The sequence below is a fragment of the Dermacentor andersoni genome, chromosome 5 (assembly GCF_023375885.2).
Source record: "Dermacentor andersoni chromosome 5, qqDerAnde1_hic_scaffold, whole genome shotgun sequence".
Lineage (NCBI taxonomy): Eukaryota > Metazoa > Arthropoda > Arachnida > Ixodida > Ixodidae > Dermacentor > Dermacentor andersoni.
In genome coordinates, this window is record NC_092818.1 from 51,686,562 (window position 1) to 51,710,762 (window position 24,201).

Consider the following 24,201-nt stretch of genomic DNA (forward strand, 5'->3'; position numbering starts at 1 on the left):
GGGGTATTGACACGTATACTTGTCTTTATCGGTCGGCACGTTTCACCGCCTAACAAATGTTATCGCACAGCGCATGGCGCGACTGCATGTATTTGAAGTTTCTGGAATGTTATCGATGGTTCCATCCGCTGTCTGTGAGCGAATCTTGTGTAATCTGATCGCATGTGTGCGTGACGCGAATAATGTAGAACTTTGTGGAAGACACGCGGATCCCAGCGATTACTCTGGAACATTCGACGACTGATGTACAAAAGCCGAAGTGCTTGATCCGCTCATCGGATTTTCGACGATCGCCGACCGTGTTCGCCACTATCATTTTGCTATAAGTGTAGCCTGTTTTTGTGGGCACAGGTTCGTCCAATAAACAAGTTGATTTTGTCTCACAGTATTGCTACTGTGTTCTTCAACGTCACCACCACGTGACACCTACGTGACAATATAAGTAGACGACATACGTATATGCATACATATATATATATACATATATATATATATATATATATATATATATATATATATATATATATATATATATATATTATATATATATGAATACACATGCTCATGCATACTGATATGTATACAATAATGAAATACAAATACAAGAATCAAACGGCGGGATTTTGCGAAAGGAAATAAATGAAAATGGAACGAGGAGACCTAGTATCCGGGTTTAATCCACTTGTAGCTAGGGTGTTCGGAAGATCAGCAATGCGATTGGCTATAGATTGCTGTCCATAATTCGTACGACAAAAGAGTTTTAACCAAATGTCGGCATGTCTCGTGTTATAGGGAATTTCACGACAATTCGAGTTAAACAAATTTACATAATCAACGTTTCCCTTTGTCAACGCAGATGTGTACATGCATGATAGGCGAAATGAGTAAATCGATTCTTCCGGAATTGTTTTGTACTCGTAAAAATATGTAGATGTTTGTTCTTTCGTTTTCGGAGGAAAATTACCTACAGCATGAATATCTCGTTTTTCACATAACTTTAGCTTAATGATGTTTTGTGTTGGTGTTGTTGCCCAGACTAGGTGACAATAATTTAGTGTAGAAAGAAAAAGTGAGTTATACACAGTTCGTTTCGCACTGCTAGGCAAGACATGTTGGTGTCTATGCAACAGTCCCGTTATTCTGTTTAGCCTTCCGCAAATACATTCGACATGTTTGTTCCAAAGTTGATTTTCAGAAAATATAACTCCTAGTGTTTTAACCTCATTTAAAACTTTAATTGCTTCACTTTTTATATATAATTTATCATCAAGACTTAGGGCCTTATGCTTTGGGCGAGAGATAATCGCTTGTGTTTTTTTAGCACTATTCTTAAATAGTTTCTATCACACCAGTTTACAATATCCTGGAGCACAATGTTTGCATAATTTAGGAGAGTGTCTGGATTTGTGCCCCTGAAAAAAATGGTGGTATCGTCTGCATATCCTGCCCATTTAATAGTTTCAGCGGCGGAAAAAATATCATTCATACAAACAAAGAAAAGAAGTGGTCCGAGAATGCTCCCTAGTGGCACACCATGTGGGATAGGTTTTATTTTTGAGTTTGAATGATTATGGCCAACGTACTGAGAGATGTTGCAGATATGAAGACAAAAACTCGTTTGCGTGACAACGTGCTCCGTGTTGTTCAAGCGTAGGTAAAAGTGTGATATAATGAACAATATGAAATGCTTTTGTGAAATCTAATGATATGCCTAAGGCCAGTTATTTTGCATCAAGCGCCGTAGTTGTAAATTCTTTTTGGGTCAGTAAAGCCAATTCAGTTGATTTTGCTTTGAGAAAACTGATGTCGAGATGAGCAAGTGTTTGTCTTAGAAACCGTACAATAGCTTGTGTATGATTTTTCCTAAGCCCTTCGAAAAGACAGCTGAAATGGAAATCGGCCTAAAATTTTTGGGTCGTTTTGATTTCCACCTTTGTGGATTGCTACCACTTTTGCAATCTGCATTTCCTTCGGAAAGCAGCTCGTTTCTCAGTAGAAGTTGTAGATTTCAACTAAAATGGGCGCAATTATGTCTATAACAAATTTAAGTGGCCGAACTTGCACATCATTTGCATCACGAGACTTGGAATTTCTTTAGGCTAGAAAAGACATCTTTAACTTCATTCTCACTTGTGGGAAAAACACCATACTACCTGAAAATTCTGCTGTTTTATGAATCGAGGATATGCTTGTTCTGTTGCAACTTGTAGGCTCTCCAAGAAGTATGAAATGATCATTTAAAACATTTAAAAGGTGTGCCGCGCGGACAACGTGGTTGTTCACAAGCATGCTGTCAACATTAGAAGCATTGGTCTGTTTTCTAAGGCTATTTAGTCGCTTCCAGAAGAGAGCATATTTGCTCACCACATAGTTAAAATAGGCTTGGTAATAGTCTTTTTTCGCGGCATTTAGTTTAGCGTTGAGTTTATTTCTAAACACCTTGAAAGCCTTAAGTTTGTCGATATATCTATTTTTCACAAAATCCTAGTAGATGCGGCTTTTTATATTTATCTGCTGGTGAAGGGAAGTGTTTATCCAAGGTTTTTGAGAGTTCTTACATTTTCTGATAACGATATCTGGAAAATGTTTTTATATACAGCTTTAATATCCACAACGAACGCTTCATACGTGCTATCTGCGTCGGTATACGATAGAACGTAACTCCAACCATGAATCTGAACTTCCATTCGAGAGGCATGACGGGAACGATCTGTAATATTCTGCATATGCCAGGACTACTACGTTCACGCTTTACTTCGTTTCCGTTAGAAGTAAAAGCAAAGACAGGAAGATGGTCCCTAATATGGCACATAAGTGTTCCACTTGACACAATTTCACAGTGTGCATTTGTGATAAAGAGATCAAGTAGGCTCGACGTTCTATCAGTGATGCGGGTTGGTTCATTTATAACATTTTTAAAGGCACTAGATGTGAGAATTGGCTGAAAATCACTACTAATGCTGCAAACAGATAGCAAATCTATGTTCCGGTCAAGGCTGAGAAACAGTACATATTTGTTTTGGGACCCAAATTTTAATATTTCCTCAAAGAAATCAAGAAAAACTTGACACTGAGCGTTAGGAGGCCAGTAGACCACTGATATAATCCTGGAGCCGTTTTGCACAGTTAATATTTGAAAATTATCATTTGAGGCAGAGAATTGCTCCAGAATTTGCACTTCATGAGCGCCACTGACCGACAGCAACACGCCACCGCCCCGGCGTTGCGGATGGTTTAGCACGAAGGTTTGATAACTAGTACACGTAAACTGAACGTTTTATCGTGACTAACAAATTTACGATACAATTATGGCGTCAAAGTGAACACCAGTAGAATCAATAAGCAAATCAATATCATCATGCTTATTTTCCAATGATCGCGAATTGAGATGAAGGAAGGCTGGGGAGTTCTTGTTTCGCAGTGTTTTTAGGTCTGTCGCTGCAACAGCCATCTTGGCGCAACAACAAAATCAGACATAAGCGGGGCATTGAAAGTGATTTCTCTGAAACGCTTATCACGGCTCTTCAGCATTGTTTGTCATGAGTTAAGAGAAGAATAAGAATGGGCTGGGGTGCGTTTGGCAGGCATTCTCAAATCATGAACAGCAGGTTGCCACTATCCCTCAAGAGGAAAGTGTATAACAGCTGTGTCTTACCAGTACTCACCTATGGGGCAGAAACCTGGAGGCTTACAAAAAGGGTTCTGCTGAAATTGAGGACGACGCAACGAGCTATGGAAAGAAAAATGATAGGTGTAACGTTAACGGATAAGAAAAGAGCAGATTGGGTGAGGGAACAAACGCGGGTAAATGACATCTTAGTTGAAATCAAGAAAAAGAAATGGGCATGGGCGGGACATGTAATGAGGAGGGAAGATAACCGATGGTCATTAAGGGTTACGGACTGGATTCCAAGGGAAGGGAAGCGTAGTAGGGGGCGGTAGAAAGTCAGGTGGGCGGATGACATTAAGACGTTTGCAGGGACGACATGGCCACAATTAGTAAAAGACTGGGGTTGTTGGAGAAGTATGGGAGAGGCCTTTGCCCTGCAGTGGGCGTAACTAGGCTGATGATGATGATGATGTACGTGATCGGGGCTGACGAGCCAAAGCGCAGCGGAGCCATCCTCTCAGCGTGCGAAGACTTTCCCATCCTTGGTCCATACATGCTTCCACCCCACCTGCCTCATTTTGCTGTTCCAGCGCCAAGTATCTGCTTACTTTTTCGAGTCAGATGCTCCTTAATATACACGGCACTCGCTTTCCCGTGCCCGAGCACAGCAGTCATGATCCGCATTTTCTTTACTTTCGTAAGGACTGCATTACGGTTTCCTCGGCTGACAAACCACACGGCAATGTTTTTTTTTTTCATTTCCCTTTGTGGTTGGTACTTTATGACAAACATCAATGTCACTTTCGATCACAGGCCCACCGATAAGTTCAGCCAACTTCGCGACGGCTTCAAGTGGCTCATAGTCTGCAGCGACGCCCTTAATTTCAATGTTGTTTGTTTGAAAATAGCGTTCGAGGTCTTCAATTCGGTGGTTTAGCCTGCGGTTTTCCTCCTGTAGAGCTTGGTTGCTGGTATTCAGTGACTTAATTTCTTTTGTAAGTTCTTTGACCTCCCTGTGATATTCGGCCACTGTATCACAGGTATCGCCACCACAGGTATCACAGTAGCGCTTTGAATTCAGCAAAAACCTCCTTTCTAAAATTTCTCGACTCTTGTCGTCAACCGTCGGGGTCCTCTGTATCCTCGCGTTTTCCCTTCGGGGGCGGCATTTCTGACACACACACACACACACACACACGCACACACACGCACACACGCACACACGCACACACACGCACACACACGCACACACACACACAGCGACCGGTACAACAGCTGTGTTCGGCAGCAGTGCGAAAGGAAATAGGCGTGAAAAACAAGTACCGAAAACTTTGCTTACCTGAAAAAAGCAGGAAAGTCAATGCGTGCGGCCATGTCAAACCACTGCCAAACTAAGCGTCTCTGGCATTAGCAGGGTCCTTTTATAGTTGACGCAAGTGAGGCTGATGTTGGCGCATGCTAGGTAGAAGGTCCAGGCTGATAGCAGTCGGCGACGTCACTTTCTTTCTTGGTAGATTGGGATCCGCCCCTTGGCAGTGCAGTCTTGCCCAGTGCAGAAAACAAACTTCCGATGCAGCCTGCAGCCACCCCATAGTCAAGCCGCAAGAAGCAGGAAAGCCAATGCGCGTGACCATGTCGCACCACTGCTGAACAATTGCTTATTGCTTCTTATGTAGGAGAGCTCTACAGAAGAGGACATGGCCATTAGTCAGAATTGTATAAGCCTCACCAGTTCTTTTAATCTCGCTAAGGCCACTGATACCCCAAACAATATCTCATAATTCCTCAGAGTCCTGCTAAGCTAGCCTCACTCGACAGAGTTCGGCTGTTACAGGTTGCCAGGGTTACTTTCCATTGACGGCCTGTCCGGGTCCTGAGATTCTTAGCACCCTCTGCTGCTGACATCATAGCCTAGTCCTATTATACGTTACTACATATTGGCGCAGCCGCATACTTTGGATGTGGAACTTCAAGTGCAGATGTGAGTGGCTTCCATCATCGGAGTAAATCAACATGGTGGCATCCGTCTCTTGGCTGCAACGGCTCGAGATGAAGATGAGTAAGCTCTTGTGGAAGCTTAGAGCACCAAAGGCTTTGTCTCCTATATAAGCGTTTGAACGAAGCTCACTTGAGGTGATTTAATTGCGAAAGAAAAAGTGAAGCTAGATAAGAAATTTAAAGATTATGATAATTGTGTTGTGATTCCAATTCAAAACTGCGCGCCGCCTGCTACCATTGCTTCTTCTGATAGTGGCGTCAACCTTATCACTAAGTTTCTTGAAGTGCAGCAGGAACAGAACAGACAGCAAAATGAATTAATGCGTTTTCTTGTAAACGTGACCGAAAGAGGAATACGCAGACCGGGTCTTGAACACGTTAAGCCAGATATGTTTGATAGAGTCCAGTAGTCCCGAACCCTGGCCGACATTTCATGAATATGCGTGCAATGAAAACTGCTCGCACGGTGATGAAGATGAAGTAAAAAAAAAACATGCTACTATTCATATCGACAATAACTAAGTGTTGGGGCCAACGCTCAAAGCAACAAGCCACGAACGGAGTGGCAGAAAATTTTTCTCAGCTCTTATTGTGAAAACAGGGTATTAATTATGGGATAAACCTATCGCGATGGAGTACAGATCTGGATCTGCACTTAGCTATTTCTATGAGGAAAGGAGGTTACCTTAGCTGGCTGACTCAGCCTTGCTTGAGACGTCCGCAGTTCCGCTCATTATTCATGGTTTGAGTCCTGACCTTCAGAAGCAAATACGAGGGAGAGAGCCCAAAACGGTTGAAGAACTTCTGCAGGGAATACGAAACCTCTGCCTGCAAGGCTCAGGACCCACGCGGCAAACCATGATACCTGGTGCAAATTGCCCAATTACCACACGAGCTCATGAAAGACCCCCGCTTGCAAGCTGGAAGTCTACTGATACTCATGTGTATTTTCTGACTGACCAAGGAGGCTCAAGGCAATACGAAGAGTCAGATACGACAAAAAACTACATAAATAGGGCCTCGGTTTCCGCCTGACGACACCAAGAGAGGCTGTTTATTTGTAGCAAGCTAGCCTATTGTACATATCTGTTTTTGTTGAGGGAAAGGAAAGCAGCGCGTTAGTTGACAGCGGAGACAGTACCGGAATTATTGAGAGCGAGAAAGTACAACAGGAGCGGCCTGTAGAAATGCGTAGAAATTATGAAAGGCGAGATTTTCACGATAAATGGAGATGTGTAACCGTATCGTGTCCCGGCAACAGTGCTGCTATGTAGGTGCCAGTAATCGAAGAAGCACGCTATGAATTACTCCTATCACGCCAAGCCATCCGTGCACTTCACGTTAAGTCTACTGGACTGGAGAAGTAATCACAGAACGAAAGTGCCACAGTCTCAGCGGTTCTTCAGCCTCACCAGTAACAGAGCCATTAACAGAGCCTGAGGAAGCATCGCCAGGTGTAGATGTTTAGAAGCGTTAGACGGAATTGCTATGCTTGAAGGGGTATTGAAAGGCAGAGTAGATACCTCAAGGCAACTACAAAGTTTGAGATACCATTTAGGTTAGGCGACAAAAGAGTGGTAAGAAAAAAAAAACATATAATATGTCACGACAGAAGGCAATGTGGCTGAGGAACGAGCTTAAAAGGATGTTGGGTGCACAGAACAGTCGTCAATTCATGTCTACTTTCGCATCGCCCATCACATCTGCACCGATGGAAGATAGAAGCCTCCGAGTCTACAGACTACAGGCAAATTAGCCTAGGTTATCGTCTTTATTTTTCACATAGGTCCGCCGATTCCCACGGTCTAAATGACGGTTGTATAACGTCGTCTTCGAGCAAGTGCTTGACTTGGCTACGAATGCCATCTTGCTCCTTTGCACAAACCCGTTAGGCACGTCGGTGCACAGGTCTCACTGTCGGATCAGTGAAAATTCAGTTTTGTCAGCGGAGTCGGTTTTACTCAACGTGCTCAAGCAAAACTATGTTTGAACAAGCGCAAAAGGCAGAAGAGACGCTCTTTCTGTGCTGGCGCCAGGTTCACGCTGACATCGATGGCACTCAAGGATGTCACGTCATAGATACTGTTCCCTGACAGTTCGTGAGAGTTCCTTACGACGATAGCATGCCTAAAGGTTAACACTAATACACGTAGGCGACAAACTGCCTCATAGTTCATACCTCGTTTCCGAATTAATTACAGTATAGAAGCACTTCATTTCAACTTACCATCCCTTTTGAATAAATTTCCAGAAACTACTGCTACGCACCGATAATTGTGCCGACAGTTTGTATACATATCGTGAAGAATAGCTTTCACTTTGCGATTATTGCAATGAGACATTTGTGCCTTACTTATATAATGCTTTTACCTTGTTTGGCTTAGCAGATATTAGTCTGTCTCATCAACTATTTCGCCCCATATGTCTCTTGAATTTCCATTCTCGTATGTTTCATCGTTAATTTTACTTGGTTGTAAAATAATTGTAGAAGGAACGTCGCATGCGGCCAATGCAACCATCTCCATGGACCCAGTCAAGCTGCCTATAGCGGCCTTTATCCCTGAAGACCATCCAGACTTTCCGGTTAAATAAAGATTTATTGATTGATATTTGGAGCCATGTTTTTCGCAGTGGTCACGTAGCAACGTGATTGCGGAAGCAGGAATATGAAAACAAAACTGGCGCCACTCTATTACCAATTTGAGTACCAAAACAAAACAGAATGGGAGCGAGGCACGCCCAATGAGAACTGCAAACTTATGCTTGTCAAAATCTTTCGTCACATACATGTCCCCGTGTTTCAAGAAATATATGTCATCATGTTGTAAACAAACGCAGAGCAAGCTGTATCCGAAACAATTTTTTTCGCTCAGCCTTTCAGATTATAATCAGAAAAAGGAAATCGTTTTTGGCTAAGTGCACATGTGGTGCAGATTTCTTCAAATGATAAAGCACGAAGATGCAGTGAGAGCAGAAATATTTTTTTAGAGTTGCGTGGTCGCGTAGCAACGTTATTATAGCAACAAACATGTGTAAAGCGCTGCTTGTTACAGCTTCAGTGGCAAATCGAAAGAGTGAAGCGATGCGACTTTCTCACATAGAGATATAAAACCACGTACAGCGCGAAGGACGAGGATTAATAGTGACGACACACAGCGCAGTGCTTGTCGTTTTGTCGTTCTAGTCCTTCGTGCTGCACGTGGTTTTGATTACGAACAACCAACGAGCCCAAGCCTTCACCATTCTCAGGTATAGAATCGCAAACACACAAAGTTTCAAAAGTAGGACCATGTTTACAGTCTGTACATACATCAGACAAACTCGTGCTCGCTCTCTGACCCCGATTATGAGAATTTTAACTTCGAAGGAAAAAAAATAAAGCATTATTTCACAAAAAGAACCGAGTGATAAGGAATACAAATTTTATATGAAATGTGATTATATAGGAAAAATACCAAGGACTATCTCAAAGCTGAGTGCTTCGGTTATTTATTTTCTTTAAGAAGGACACATACATAGTCCGAAGGCATTACAGACAAAGTCTACGCAGTGCAATAAAATGAAGAGGAAAAAATACTACAGTCATTTCGTATCAGACATAACGACTGTAAGGGATCGAGTACATTGTTGCTTTCAAGAAAATGGATGACGCGATGGTTAATCATTTTCTCAAATTGTTTGCATAGACAACTTGCCAGAGCTATAGGCCTATAACTGTTGGCTGGGGAAGAGTCCTTGTCCTCTTTGAGAATATGGAATACGATTGCTTCTTTCCAGGCGAACGGAATTAGCCAGCTGAGAACATCGAATTGAAGATGGCAGTAGTGTTTTTTTTTGTTTTCGGGGTGTAAGTGTGTAATAGTCTCGTACATTATTCTGACACTTCCTGGAGCGGATTGGTTGCAACAATGCAGTGAGGCCTGGAACTCAGCCATTATAACTGGACGATTGTACACTTCATTGGATGTGCCATTCCGAAACAGTCAGCTGCTCTCCTTGTCGCTGGTATTTTAGGCATGTATCTATGTAATGAGATGTACTGGAAATGTACTTGAAACGTGCTTCTAGGCTATCAGCCTGGTTATCAAGAGTGTCTGCTTGTGCGTTTACTAGTAGTAGATAGTGAGTTTCGCCGCCTTTTATTTTGTTTACCCTGTTCCAGGCTTTTATTTCGTCTGTATAAGAATTAATGCCGGAGATGTATTTTTGCAACCGTCCCTTTCATCCCGATCCGCGTTGTTTTACCTTCTGATTTTTTTAAAGCTGATAAGGCTTTCTGTAGTTGAAGAGTCACAGAGGTGATCCCAAGCCTTATTTTGTTTCTTTCGTGCTTCCTTACATCCATCGTTCCACCAGGGAACGCATCGGTTAATAGGCGATGTATTTGTTTGAGGAATACATATTGACGCTACAATAAATCGACAATAGTCGACAATAAATGCGGTTAAATATGACAAGGCATCGTCAATAATAAGCGTACAGATGTCATCCCAGGTCAAATATGTGGGCTCTCTTTATCGCTGCCAGTTCGCTGAGTCAACGTTCCACTGGGGCACATGTGGACAGCATTTGTCCTCTTTTCTTAAATTTAAAACAATCGGGAAATGCAGTTCATTAGGGTTGAGGATTGGGCGAATTGGTATTGGATTCTAAAACTGGTACAGCACAACGTGGAGAGGAAGGAACAGGCCGGTCCGGCTTGTTTCTTACTTTCTACGCTGCGCTGTACCAGCTTTTGAATCGGGAAATAGTCACTCTCGCATAGATTCCTATGCACTTTGCACTCCAAGTACGGCACTACTGTGCTTGATGCAATGGTCAAATCGATAGATGAAAATGTTTTGTTTGCGATGCTATAAAAAGTTGGTTCTTCCTTATTTAGCAAACACGCACCTATATTTAAAAGCAAATTTCAAAAAGGCGCCCTCTGACATCACATTGAGAGTCGCCCCAAACGGTATGATGGGTATTTACGTCTCCCACGACAATGTGGGGCTCCGGAAGTTGTGCAATGAAGCTTTCAAATTCTATTTTGGGGAGTTGATGTTTGAGTGGAATGTATAAAGAAGTAATTGTCAGCAGCTCACTAAAAAGCACTGCTCTGACTGCAACTGCCTCAAGGGGCGTTTGCAGCTCGAAATGCTGACAGGCGACACTATTATCAACTGTTATGGCGACACCGCCGGATGAGACGTGAGTGAGTGAGTGAGTGAGAAAACTTTTATTGTCCGTAATGGGTGACACCGGAGCTCCGGTACCGCTCGTAGGCGTCCAGGGAGCCCGATGTCACCCTAAGGGGCAGGTGTTAGTAGACGAAGCGGTTTGCCGCTTCGGCTGCCAGACGGACAATGTTGGCCTGTGCCGCCGGGTCTTCGCTACAAAGCGCGGTCTCCCATGCTTCTTCGTCCTTAAATAAATTATATCCCGGGGAGTAGCTGCACTCCCATAGGATATGTCTTAGAGTTCCTATTTTATTGCAGAATCTGCAGAATTGGTCCTCCGGATTTCCCGTTTGCGTGAGGTATCTCCATCTGGGAGACATGTGGTTCTTGGCTTGCAAGCGGCGCCAGATGACTGCCTCTGCGGACGTGAGGGACCTATCCGGGAGTGGATATTTCCGACGTCCTAATCTGTAGTGCTCTGTGACCTCGTGGTAGGTTGCGAGCGTCTCGACCTTAAAGTTAGGTTGAGGCTGCCGTCCCCCCCGGATAACGAGCGCTCGGGCGAGGGCATTGGCGGCTTCGTTTCCTGGTATGTTGGAGTGAGCGGGGGCCCAGGTTATGGTGATCCCTCTGTCTATGTTACCTTTCGATATTATGCTGTACGCGTAGTCTGATATTTTACCTTTGCAGAAATTCCTTACTGCGGATTTGCTGTCGCTAACGATCACCCTCGCGTCCGTACTAACGCACGCTAGGGCGATGGCTGCTTCCTCCGCTGCCGTGGCGTCTACTCCGCTTGTATATATCGCGCCCTGTTCTGCTCCGGTCCCGTCGACTACCACTGAGACGGAACTTCCGTCTCCGCCAAGGGCGGCGTCTGTGAAGGCAACCGTCTCGGGTGGCATTCTACTTAGCTTTGTTGCCAAGTGTTTGGCTCTGTGCTGGCGTCTTTCCTGATCGTGTTGTGGGTGCATGTTCTTAGGTATCGGTGCGACCGTGAGGGCTTTCCTAATTTTCGACTCAATGTGGATCGTCTGGTATTTGGTTCCTCTGTTGGCCTGTAGTCCTACCCAGTTTAGAATCTGCTGTCCTGTCTCGGTTAGACTCAGGCGTTCGAGTTGTGCCGTTCTCGTAGCTTCCACTAACTCCTGCCATGTGTTATGCACCCCCATTCCCTCTAGTGCTTCAGTTGAGGTCGAGATTGGTAGTCCCAGTGCCCGTTTCGTGCATTTCCTTATTATGACGTCTAACTTGTTTCTTTCTACTTTTTTAATGTTAAGGAATGGGGTTGAGTAGCAGATCCGACTCAAGATGAAGGCCTGGACCAGCCTTAACTTGTTCTTCTCCTTTAGCCCTCTGCCTCTGGCCGAGATTCTTCTAATGATGCTTACCACTTGGTTTGCGTGCGTGTCTAGCTTAGCTATAGTCGTGTGGTTGTTCCCTGTTTTGCTTATGAGCATGCCCAGAATTCGGATCTCAGCTACTTGCGGAATTTCCTTCCCGTCTAAGTCTATCGAGATTTTGGGAGGAGATGCGTTGTCTGTCCTTGTCCTGGGCCTGATGATCAGTAGTTCCGACTTTGTCGGGGAGCAGCTCAGCCCTTTACTTTTGGCATGTAAGTCTATGATGTCGGCTGCCCGCTGGAGCCTTTCTTCGATAGACGCATCGCTGCCCTCATTGAGCCAAACGTTGACGTCGTCTGCGTATACGCTCGTCTTTAGTCCTGCGATCCTTCCTAACTTGCCCGCGAGGTCTTTCATAACTAAATTAAATAGGAAGGGGGATAGGATGGCTCCTTGCGGGGTGCCCCTGTTTCCTAATTTAATCTCTTCTGATCTGAGGCTCTGCATGTGCAAGATCGCTGTTCTGTCCTTGAGAAAAGATTTTACGTAGGCGAAGGTCCTCTTCCCTACGTTAAGATCTGACAGGCCGTCGAGGATGGCCGAGTGGCTGACATTATCAAACGCTTTGGTTAAGTCTATGCCCAGTATTGCTCTCGTATCTCTGGTCTTTCGTTTGTCTATAATATCGTGTTGTAGTCTTAGCATGGTATCTTGAGCGCTAAGGTGCGGTCTGAAACCTACCCTCTCGTGAGGCCAGATGCTGCTTTCTTCCGCGAATCGAGTTAGTCGCGTCTGAATTACCTTCTCCATTAATTTGCCTAGACACGAGGTCAGTGAAATTGGCCTGAGATTTTCTATACCCGGGATTTTGCCCTTCTTGTGGATTAAAATGATGTTGGCGTGTTTCCAGTCTTTAGGGACTTCCCCTGATTCCCACACCTTGTTCAGATGAGCTGTAAGGTGAACTATAGAGTCGTCGTCTAAGTTCCTTAGCATACCGTAGGTGATCTTGTCTGGGCCAGGGGCTGTGTTCCTTTTGAAGCCGAAGAGCGCGGCTCTGACCTCTGCTACTAGAATCGGTTCGTCCAATAGCGGATTCTCCGCTCCCTGATATTCTTTATCCGCTGCCGGGCATGCGGGGCCTATATAAATTTCTTTAAGTCGGTCGATGAGCTCTTCATCGGTTCCGTCATATTTGTATCTCGCCTTGACTTGCTCTATGCTGGCGTGGGTTTTGGTGTTGGTGGGGTCTATGAGGTGGCGCAGCATCTGCCACGTGTTGGGACGGCTGATATTCTTCTCTAGCTCGTCGCATTTTTGATCCCACCTTTTCTCTTCTAGTTTGAAGGCGTAGCTCTCTATTTCTTTATTGTGCTCGGCTATTTTCTTTTAAGTTGCGGTTCCATTTCTGGCGCTTTAGCTTATTCTCGAGAGTTGTTTTTCGATTCCACATATTTCTAAGCTTGTTGTCTAATCTGAATGGGAGCTCATCTCCCTCTACCGTTTCGGTGGCCTGTTTTACGTGTGAGACGACGGTTGAGGTCCACTCTGTTATGTCTCTGATTTCGCCTAAGCCTGCTATTGATCTGATATCCCTGAATTTATCCCAGTCAGTTGCGGTGGCCTGCTTTGGCTTATGTACGGGCACCCCTAGTTTCCTATCAATTTGTATTTCGATTATAAAGTGATCGCAGCCGAGGTTTTCGCCCGTGTTCTTCCACGATGTTTTGCCCGTCCTGTGCCCTAGCGTTAGGTCTGGTGATGTGTCACAGCAGATGCTGTTACCCGTTCTGGTTGGCTCATTCGGGTTCGTTAGTAGCGAGAGTCCTGTGTTCTGAATTACTTCCCACAGCATTCTACCTTTCCTGTCGATTTTGGTGTAGCCCCATTCGTGATGCTTTGCATTAAAGTCTCCTAATACGAGTAGGGGGCACGATTTTGCTGCCCTCAGCGCTTTCTTAAATGTGGCCTCGAACTGTGCCTTATTTTGACGAGGGGGGCTTTATGCGTTCAGGACAAATATGCTTCCCCTATTCTTTTTGCCGGTAAGGATTTCTATGAGTACGGCCTCCACTTCGTCCGTACTCGCATCGTGTTCAATTACCGCTATGTTATTCTTAACTAGGGTGGCTACTCTAGATCTTTCCCCTCTTCCGTTGTCGAATGTGCGGTACCCTGAAATTTTGACTGGGGGTTTGCCTGTTTCTTGTAACGCCACGGCAAGCGGAGGCTCTCCTTGATTTAGAATGTGCTGTTGCAGCAACGCCTTTTTCTTTTTGAAACCCCTACAGTTCCACTGCCAAATTATAGTTCCTGTCCTGGCCATGATGAGGAAGAGAACGGGGCTTCCGGGCTCGAGGGAGGCTCGGGATCGGGATGAGCTCGTTCTTCGCCTCCTAGCACGGTCAGAAGTGCGTTCATATGATTTGATATGGCCTGAAGTTTCTTATCTATGATAACGCTAAGTTTGGTTAGCATGCTTTGCTCGTGTTCCTTGAGGCGCGCCTCTAGTTCATCTTCGTTAATCTTTCTGTTCATCTTTTTTCGTCTCTCGGGTGGAGGAGTCTCGTGCCCCTCTGCCTTCCTTTTTGCGGTGCCTACCGTATCTACCACCATGCTGCCCTCGTCCTGCGTCTCGGGGGCCGCTACTCTCTGGACTGGGGTAAGCGGCCTTGATGGCGCCGCCTGCGCAGCTCGCACTGTTGGGTTCGTTAGCTGCCCAACTTGTTCTTTGAGTTGGTTTACTGTTTCTGTTAGGGTTTTGATTATTTCTCTTAGCTGGCGATTTTCCTCATCTCTCTTTTCTATTTCTTTCTTAAATAGATTGGCCTGTGCCTCTAATTCTGGCGTTCTACCTTGGGAGACCACGCTTGCGAAGCTGACAGGCATACCAGAGTGGGTCCTCTTGTCCCCTGGATTCTGGAGGCCTGGCCAGTGGGTCTGGTCGTCCCTGGGTGGCGGCCTGGATGCACTTCTGTCCCTAGACTCGGATCGTTGCTTTTTCGCAGCAGGCGGTGGCGTGAACCTCGTTGTCGGCCTACTTCTGCCTGCGGTCTCTCCTCCCTTTTCTTGTTCGGCCCTGGCCTCGGCCCGGGCCGCGTCGCGTTGTTTAACCCAGTGGGGCTTCCTGTAGAGTTCCCTGCATGTCGGGTCCCCTAACTGATGCTTCTTCCCACAGAGGAGGCACTTCGGCTCGCAGGCGTGATCCTCCGGCTGATTTCTTAGCCCGCAGCCTCTGCAGCGGGTGCTTGTTGGATCTGGGCAGACGTCTTGCCTGTGTCCAATCTTGCCGCATGCGTAGCACACGTCGTACTTTTTTTTATATAGGTAACATGGAATCCATTGACTGAAGAATTTTACGGCCCTCGGTACTTCCACATCTTTGAAGTTAATGATGACCGATTCGGATGTTCTTCCTAGTCTTCTGACTGCCGTATACGTTGGGTTCCGTGGGTTGTCCAACGCCCTGTGTATTTGTTCTTCCGTCAAGTCTAGGTTAATCCCGTAGATGACGCCTTTTCCCCCCTCGGGCATCGCCGGGTGGGCAGTCATTTCGATATCTTCTTTTCCGGCTCGGATGCTCTTGATTTTGGCGAAAGCCTCTGCCCTTTCCTTGTTCGGGGTTGATATTAAGATGGTTTGGTTGTTTTTGGTGAAGACAATGTCCTCTTCTGCCATGGGGAGTAGCCCGGCTGCCTCCAGGATGGCGTTTCCGGCGAGAACCCCCAGCTTCTTCTTTAGGCTGTCGATTCCTCCTGCTGGTCGGAGGATAATCTTCTCTGTACCCGATGGCAGGCGAACTTGAAGCTTGTCTACCGTCCTCTCTGCCATGGCCTTGTTTTTCTTCAGGTTTAGGGGTTTTCGTTCCCTTCTTCTTGCTAATACTTCTTCCACCTTCTCCTCCGGGACGTATCTTCCGCCTATAGAGCGGCACCAGCCCTCTTGGGCTTCTTCTTTATCGGCGAAAGCGCCTACGTCCATCTTTTCTCCTTCCTCCTCTCCTGCGTGGAGAGGCCTTCTTTCTGCATGATTTCCATCCGAGGATGTTGGCTGGATGCCCCTTCCGGCAGTTTCCGCAGCTGTTGCGACTCCGTTTCTTTGCTCTTCTGCCGGCGTCTCCACCGACGCTGCAACCGCTACCCGTGGCTGCGTCATGCTTGGGCCGGGGCAGCAGTGCGTGCCGCTACACCGTTGCGTTCCCTCAGCGTTTCTCTCTTCTGCTGGCGTCTCCGCCGACGCTGAAGCCGCTGTCCGTGGTTGCATCGTGCTTGGGCCAGCGCAGCAGCTATGCGAGTTGCTGCACCGTTGCGTTCCGGCTTAGGTGGCGGCGTCGCCGCCTCGAAAATTCAAACTCTTCCAGAGAGTAGAGAAGTGGTCCTACCGTGGTGACGGCGGTAGTTCCGTGATCCCCTGGTGTTCGCGGTTCTTCTCGTACTAGAATTTTCACTTTAGGGCTTACACTTCCGAAGATATGGACCTTTACGTCGGAGCTCGGTGTGAAGGCGACTTCTCTACATCGCGCCCCCTAGCGTCCTCCCGGATGAGACGAGAGCGACGTTGCCGTCTTTGCGTTAAATGACGTATTGTCGCAGAAAGTTTGTATGTGCAGAACAGAGGTGTGTCTATTGCACACACAGCACTATTGGATTACATTTATGTAGGTGTTCATTTATATCATCCAGATTGCGGTGTAGACCTCTGGCGTTCCAGTGTACAGTTTGTGTAGCCACATTGGAAGCGTCTTCTACTGTGTGTCGAGAAAGGTAGTTCAAGTTAGCTCACGAGGCATTTCCAGGCACTGTGATACGGGATTTTCTTTCTTCCCGGCCCGCTCCACGGAGCTATGTCGCTTCTTCGGCGTCTGAGACCTAGAAGGAGTGTTGGTTGCGTCCATCGCCTTTTCAGAGGCGGCGGATGATGCCAGCTCCGCGGGCACAGTCTGGGTTTGTCGGACCTGTCTGCCCGGCAGTGGCCTTGGGACCGACAGGCCCGGAGGTCTGCTGGTCGTTCGTGACTGGGAGCGGAACAGCACTGGCTGCTTCGGCCAGGGGGCCTGGTGGTGTAACCGCCATCGCACTCCGTGTGACTTGGGCGGCTGCCGAAGGAAGTGGCCCTGCCCCCCGGCACGTCACATCAGTGTAGGAAGGATTGGACTGATTGTGGAGAGCGAAACGCTTACGTGCATCTGGAAAAGATAGGTTGAGTTTGACTTTCACTTCTATGATTTCTTTACTCTTTTTTCCACGAGGAGCACGGTAGCGAGTAGGCAGGGTATTCTTCTTCACAGTTGGCACAACGCGTTGCTGAAGTGCAGATGTCTGAAGCACGTTCTGTTAAACTGCACTAAGCACAAGTATAAAGCCCTCTGCAGGTTTGCGACCCATGCTTAAAACGCTGACACTTGAAGCATCGACGCGGATTTGGGATGCATGGTCTGACACGAAGCTAGCAGTAGCCGTTTTTTATTGTTTCAGGTAGGTTGCTGGTTCCGAGCGTAATGATTATTTGTTTCGTAGGTATTTGCTTGTCATCTCGCCGTAATGTTATTCTTTGCATTTTAACTACGTTCTGGTCTTGCCATCCTTCAAGTAGTTCGCTTTCACTCAGTTCGATAAAGTCATCTTCCGAGACGACCCTGCGCACTGTGTTCATGGACCTGTGTTGGGCCACTGAGACGGGAATTCCCCTAAGTGCTACAATTTTCCAAAGTTTGTCATATTGTGCTTTTTAGCGACGCTCATGCAGATGCCCACTTCCCATCTTCGTTACTTTATAGCATGGGCCAATTGCTTCCGTGAGACATTTCGCTACATCAAATGGTGAGATCTTTCTGATTGTTTATCGTGCTGACTGTGTACAACGTGGTACTTGGGAAAAGATTGTTTTGGTTGCATGGAAAACGTGAATGTTTCATCGATGCGCCCTACCTTCAGGGAGCGATCAGGTGATAGGGGAAAGTAGTTTGCCATATAGCGTTGGAAAAGTCGGCGGCTATGGTAGCCACCCACCATCAAGCCCAAGAAGGGGACGCTGCAAGGTTGGAAGAATACCTGCAGACGCCAGCTATGCATCGCTGCTATATACTAATATAAAATACCAAAGGTTTAATAATTACAGCTGGTTTTCGGAATCGAAGAATGAGTATTTTGTCGCGTTGCAGTGACCATGAATAACCAGGCAGTATCACAACTGCGAGTCACAAATTTAACGCCTTATTGGGCAGGCTTGGGCTCAGACACCTAAAGCACAATGATAGTGGAAAAGCACAGTGGTCGGTCTTCGAAATTCAAGCTACAGCTCGAGTTACTCGGCTATTAGGCCACTAGACTACTAGGTTACTCTACTAGACTATTCGGCTACTAAGCTGTCGTCCTGTCGTCCTACGACAGGACTACTGATGACAGCATGATTATGCTTTAACAGGACGGCAGATGACAGCATGATGGTGCTTTAATAAAGGAGAAGAAATTCCTTTGATGGAATGACGAAAGCAGTATAATGACGATGGCATGACGTCAACGGAATGACGTTTATGAAGTTATGACAATGGTGAAATGATGCCTTGAAGAAGACGCTATGACAATAATGCTATTGCAACAACTGTGTTACGACAATGGCGTGACGATGACGGCATAACAAGAACACAATGATGGAGTTATAATGACCGCGATATAACACCCACGACGCCATCACGACGATGGTAACTTGTTCTCAAGCTTCTTTGTCAGTCTCCAAGTCTCTGCCCCATATGTCAGCGCTGGTAAAATGCACTGATTGTACACCTTCCTTTACAATGATAGTGGCAAGCTTCCAGTCAGGAGCTGACAATGTCTGCTGTGCGCGCTCCAACCCATTTTTATTTTTCTGTCAATGTCCCTCCCGTGATAAGGGTTCCCCGTGATTAATTGACCTAGGTAATCTTTCTCCTTCGCAGTGCGGCTCTTGGGCTTTCCGGTGCGCTCCTGTCGGCCGTTGAAAATCCGAGTGAGGGAGTGTGATTTTCGTGCCGGACCGTACCCACATTCGTAGCAGGTCTCCAAGGTGAACAGCCTCTAGTCGATAGACCAATGTAGGCAAGGGAAGTTCGCAAAAGGGATCCGTAACTTTTGGAAAAGGATCGGCTCTGAAGGCTGAGGCGGTCGGGCGGGGGGTCCAGAATCAGGAATGGCACTGAACCTGGACTGGGCGAGGCTCGCCGCAGTAAAAAGCGGTGCGGCAGAGCCTGGACCATCATCGGGACCTACCTGTGGAAAGCCACAGCTGTGAATTTTCCGTAGGCTTCGCGCCTGAGGTTCTTGCTTCGGCCGGCAGAAAACAGCCAACTCAAACTTGGCACGGACCGGGGGAATCCGAGTGTCTAACTAAAACAAAGCATTGCGAGGCCCGTGGACGGTGGTGACACAATGGGATTTCTGCACAGTGCTTTGAATGTCAACGTGAAAACATTCCAAAAAGCGTGGGTAAACGGCGGCAGTGACTACGTCTCTGTTCTGACTATGACTCGCAGTAACTCAATCACTCACTAACTCATTGACCATGACTCTCTTGTCGTAAGGTCACCTGGCTTGGTCAGAACGGGAGATGCGCGTTGTTGTCGCGGCAAGGACACAGTTGGCCAAACTTGCCAGTGCCTATCAGATCAGTGGGACGTTCTGTGGCGGACGTGACATCACTAATACGGACAGCTGAATTCTTAAAGCCCGAATCAGGTATACCGGATACGGAACAAACTGGTGCTCTTAGTCGTGATGGTATCCACCTCCTTTAGTGGGGACTTGCCATCAGCAACTCCTGGGCCGATGCCTCCTGGACAATTAGGAGAGAACGTCCCTAGGCCATCGCCCCCTGCCGGCAATGCCGGTGTTCTCCCAGGGTGTGCAGGCCAATTGGAAGCTCGCGACACAGCCTTTGCTGGAGCTGTCCAGGGGTGTCTCGCTGAAGATTCTTTGGAGACATCTCAAAGGAGTGGTGAAGGACGGGCCCGCCGGCTGGTTGAGGACAGCACTGCTGGATTTTTCTCGCCTACTCTGGCAGGAGGGGGTTTTGATGAGCACCTGGCTCAGCCGAGTGCGCCTGCTCCACACCCCTTGACCTCGAAAGCCGACCGTATCCATGGCCTTGGGAGCGAATAATCTTGAGAGATTAGGAGAGGGATAATGTGAACCTGGTTGTTGAACAAGGTTCAAGGCCAATGCCTACGCATGCGTCGTACGATAGGCACTTTGTCCAGGATGAATGCAGCCCTGCGTGGTCCTCCCGTGCCGTTTAGAATATAATAGAACCAGATTACATTATTAATGAGAGTAACAAAGATACACCGAATGAATTCCACCTTGGTCAGCCGCCGGTGATGATCGCCAGTCCACCACCGAATCCAGAACCAGATGAGCCAAGCGGGGTGAAGTGCTACTGTAGGGGGTCGGCGGCTGTGCACAGTGCCAGCTCATACTACCGGTGGACGACTCCGCAGATGCTTTTTTTGGCTAGAGTCGAGGTTTCCTTACCTCCTGGAGAACGGTAGATAAATCAAGATTTGGCTTCCATCTACCCATCGCGATCACTGGATGCGATAAAAGGTCTTCAGAAGAGTTACAGCTATACATAACTCTTGGGTAGGGAGTCAGAGCTATGCCAAGCGGATTATAATAGCAGTCCTTGCAGTTTGTCTCCTGAGGATAGTTTCGATCATGAAGCTCGCTCCTGAGTTAATTCAATTAGTTTTGAGGATGTCATGCAGATAGTTTCCCACTAGAATCGATTGTCACGGCCTAGCCGAAAACGCCTGTAATAATCCCATAACCATGAATGATTTGGCCTTCATCTATAAACATTTCGGTGTCAAAATTCGGAAACTAAAACAGGGGAAGCACAAAAATGTGCGCCTCACTCGTAACAAAAAAAAGCTTGGCATTTCAAGAGGCGTCATTATAAGGAACACCAAAGATTGTAGGGCTTGGACTCAAGAGTTCTTCTTGAAGCAAGGCCAACGCACAAAAAATGAGATGGCAGACATCCACAAGATTTTGATAATATCCTAGGTTGTGAATCTATCCCTGTAGATCAAGCTGGTATAAAGGAAAATTTTTTGCCACGTGAGGCACACCTATTCTCTGAGGCAAAACATTCATGAGATAATGAAAAACATTGGCGCTGGCTCACCCCGGGCCCGACTGGCTGACCATTCGAGAAATGAGGAAAATTCCTAGTGCCGTCTCGATGATAGTTTTCAATAATTTCCTTAGTGTACGGCGCTTGCCAGGTGAACTTCGGCTTTCAAGAACCGTTTTTATCGCGAAGGTTTGTGATGCAGGCACCAAATCCGAGCTACATCCCATTACAATCACCTCGGTCGTTGCCCGTAGCTTTTCCAGACTAATTCTTTTAAGGCTTCAGGATCCTTACAATCTTAGCAAATTACATAGTGGATTCTCCTGGGACAGGGCTGCACAGTCGAACGGTTTACTCCTGCAAGACATTATAAGACGTGCTAAAATATTGCACAGGCCGCTCTTTGCTGCCTCTCTGGATTTACTACGGCCGAGCAGTGGGAGACATTGTGCCTGAGCTCGGACCCAGAGGAGCAGCTCTGGGCCGTCCAGATGGCCGAAGACGCCGCCAAAAAGCAAGGACTGGCCGCCGTCTAAGGGAGGGGGGGATCGGGGGCTAGTTTCCCGACCCCCGCCACCCCGGAACCCCATCAAGGCCATAATAAAATTCTATTTCTCTCTAGATTTACGTAAAGTTTTCGATCCTATAAGCCACAATGTACTCTTTACGGCTTTAGAAGAGGGCGGCTACCATATTGCCTATTCTTAAAGTATTCGCGACCTATGCAATAGCCAGACAACTACATTCCTGTATAGAAGTAAATCTGACAATGTCAGAGTGTATGTACAGAGGGACATCAAACAGGGTGATCCCTTGTCACCATTTCTCTTCACCTCTAGATCCCTTGCTCCATGAGCTTAATTCATCGACGTGCGGGTACGCATTCAATGGCCAAGTGATCACTAATATGGCGTATGCAGATGACCGTTCATTTGTCGCTTCGTCATATGAGGAACTGTGCAGAAACCTGGACGTTGCAGCGACTGACTTAAAAAAATAGGACGGGCATTAAACCCTCACAAAACCCAATATTTTGTTTGGCGGTTCCACTCCCATATGCTAAAATGGTTTGACTATGGCCTTCCCTTCGCCCCTAAAAGTGGGAGATGCCATGATCAAACCGGAGGGTCGAAATGAACTAATTCGATACCTGAGAGCCGACCTTTTTGTGAACAAACACCCTACTACTTCAGTTGATACCAATCGGTATGATTTAGATCGCATTAATTCGGCCGAGTTGAAGCCATTTCAAAAACTTAGCTGCATCTCAACTTTACTCGTTCCAAAATTGATGTATGCAGCCTCCAGCTCCCTAACCCTTAAACTCGATCGCGACATACGCCAGGATCTTAAACGAATTCTTCATCTATCGGCGTCGTTTCCAGACATCATCATTCACACGCCACATCGAGCAGAAGGTCTGGGCGTGCTGGAGCTGTCGCGAGGGGCGGCAGAATGCCAAGTGAGAGTATTTGCTCGGCTCCAGCGCCTAGGCTGCCTAATTATGGACGCTGTGTTGGAATGAGCGCTTTACGGGGACCGAGAAGCACTCGAGGAAAGAATGGGTATCCTGACCGGCCTCGTAGAGCCTGCATCGTTGCAAAAAGCACTACTGGATGCACATAAGACACATTTGGAGGACTGGAAGAAAAATTATACAAATAATCGCCTGCTCGCTGTTGAGAATGATCCTGTTGGAAATGGGTTGCTTCGGCCAGATACTAGGTATATGGGGGACGCTGATCGTATTCGTTTCCTGCACCTGCGTACTAAACGTTTTCCAACTAGGACGCCCTCCAATGGGCACCCCAAAGACGATTCGGCCAAGCTTTGTAGAAGATGCCTCAGGACGCAGGAAACCACATGTTACATCCTTCAGATGTGTCCATCCGTCCACGAGCCGCGCTACTGCCTACTGAAATTCATTTCAGAGGCCATAATTACTAAACTGTGGCAAGAGCACCAGGCTGCTGAGGTTTCGAGCGAGTGGCTCCTTGTTACCGGGGAGGGTACCAGGCTTAGGCCTGATATAGTTCTCGAGTTCAAGGAAAAAGCATTCATTTTGGAAGTGGCGATCGCTTGGGATACCAGAACGCAGACACTCGAAAGCAGGTGTGCTGCTAAGCGCCAGAAGTACCAGGTCTTGGTGTCGGTATTTCAGGCCAAGTGCCTGGAAAGGAACCGAAGGTCCTCCTGCTGGCATTTGGCGCACGTGGTCTCCTTTGTCCCAGCACCAAGAAGCCTGCGAAAGAAATTGGCTTAAACGATGGGGTATTGACAGGGGCGTATGCGTCAGTAAGCGCTTGGTTAGTTGTGACACCACGTATCCAAGCACACGAGGCTCGGACCCCTCCGCGTCTAACAGTGCGTGGCGTAGCCGTGTCCGGGGAAAAGGGGATCCTGGCGGTTGAGCCAATGCCGGTGCTCCGACCTTTACGGCCCCTTGGCGGGGTCAACCTACTTCTTTGGTTTCTGCTTCACGTAGACGGCACCCCGTGCCTGACCCACCCGGGGGAAATCGGTAGTTGCCTTTTCCTGTCTCTCTCTACCTCGAACCTTCGTCTTTCTCTCACTTTCCATCTTTCCTGTTTTCTCCTGGCTTCCCTTTACTTCCAATTTTTCTAGACAGCAAGGGTTAACCTTGTGTGAGTAGCCAACCATGGCTATCTCACATTCGGTTATACTGGTAACGTGGGTGGCTCGCGGTGGCTGGCGTTACTGCCGCAAATAGCACTCTCTTATGGCTGCTTCCTTCCCTTCACTACCTGATCGCTCCCTGAAGAAGGGGCGCACCGATGGCGTCTTTGAGTTCTTGGCCGTCAAAGAAATCTTTGCCTCGTTTCCGTGTTATCCACCCTGAACAAGCAGACAAACCCGTGCGAACAATCTCACCATTCCTCGTTTCTAGGTCTCTCACCCAAGTTTTCGGTACAGGTTATAGAGCACCCAGCATCGCAAACGGTGATCTCATGGAGTTCCG